This window comes from Rhipicephalus microplus, chromosome 6, assembly GCF_043290135.1.
Source record: "Rhipicephalus microplus isolate Deutch F79 chromosome 6, USDA_Rmic, whole genome shotgun sequence".
Taxonomy (NCBI): Eukaryota; Metazoa; Arthropoda; class Arachnida; order Ixodida; family Ixodidae; genus Rhipicephalus; species Rhipicephalus microplus.
In genome coordinates, this window is record NC_134705.1 from 10809201 (window position 1) to 10810394 (window position 1194).

The 1194-nt window shown below is 47.6% G+C and overlaps 1 protein-coding gene across 1 annotated transcript in view; it reads left to right on the top strand.

Moving 5' to 3' along the window:
- LOC119182243 (histone H2B) overlaps positions 1–985 on the top strand; it is a 232383-nt gene extending 231398 nt beyond the window's left edge. Inside the window, exon 2 of the mRNA XM_075865800.1 lies at positions 218–985. The gene's annotated coding sequence lies outside the window, so the exon portion shown is untranslated. The remainder of the gene's footprint in view (positions 1–217) is intronic.
- The last annotated feature ends 209 nt before the right edge of the window (positions 986–1194 follow it).

Here is a 1194-nt window from a genome sequence, read left to right on the forward strand (position 1 = left end):
CATCCTCTTCTCTCTGTTGAACACCGCTAGCAGGAGCGTTGGTGTGCCGCGCTCGACGTGTGTGCTCGGGGAGGTTGAACAGGTAAATTAGAGAAGACCGAGTGCGCGGAGAAAAGTGCCACAAGTACGGTAATGGAGGGAAAACAAAACCAGGAGCGTGGTAATTAAAAAAAAAAAAAAAAAACAGGGGGAAGGTGGCCGCTTCTCTCAAAAAAAGGTAACATGAACTCGAGTGTGTTCAGCTCTTGGGAAATGATAGAATAGGAAACTCGCGTCAGCGCTTGCCCGAGCAACTCCGACATGTCGGGCCAAATATGAAGGGGTATACACGGTATGCAGTGCATGCGGAGAGAAGGAAACTGCCGAACACTTGATAATGCTATGTAAAGGGCTTCACCTTATAGTTTAGAATGATGGCGCAGAGTTTTTCAAAAGCACCGGGGTTTAGAGACGGGGGAGGGCAAAATAGACTTTAGGCGGGTAGAATTAACTAGAAGGTGGTTATCTTATTGGTGGCTAAAGTCAAGGCAAGAGTGAAAACTAAACCATTCACTGCAAAGCACCGCGGTCCTATACTTCACTATTTAAAGAGAGAAAAAAAACAAGATAAATGTAGCTGTTTGTTAGGTCAGCATTATGGCTAGGTGGTGATAGCTGCCGCCCGATGTGAAGGGTACAGCCACATTCATCAGACAGCGCAGAGTTCCTTCTCTGCCACGCCATTCATTTGTTTACGAAATTGGGGCATTTATTTCTTGAGAGCGCAGGGCAGGCCCGTTTCGAGACTGTAGGAGGAGTGAATGTAGCTTAAAGTGCGTGGCGCGGTGAAAAATGTGCGGAAGCATTGATGCAAGAAAAGATAGGGGAGAAATATATAGACGCATGTGACAATAGCTGTAGAAGCAGAAAAGCGTGGCGGCGGACTGCATGCTAATTATTGTCCGAAAGCAAAGTATCGACAGCCCGAGTGAAGGAAAAAACAAAACTGTGCGTACGCATGACAGGGGTACCACGCAGGTGATTTATATAGTGCACAAAGAAGTACGAAATCCAGTAAAGAAAGGCGGTCGACACGAGGTATGGGCATTTCCCGTTTTCGCACCGAGTGCTCCGTTTGCGCGTCGCCGAAAGAAACATAGCCAGGCCGGCCAGCAAACGACACTGCTCGGCTTGACGTTTACATAATCACACGGT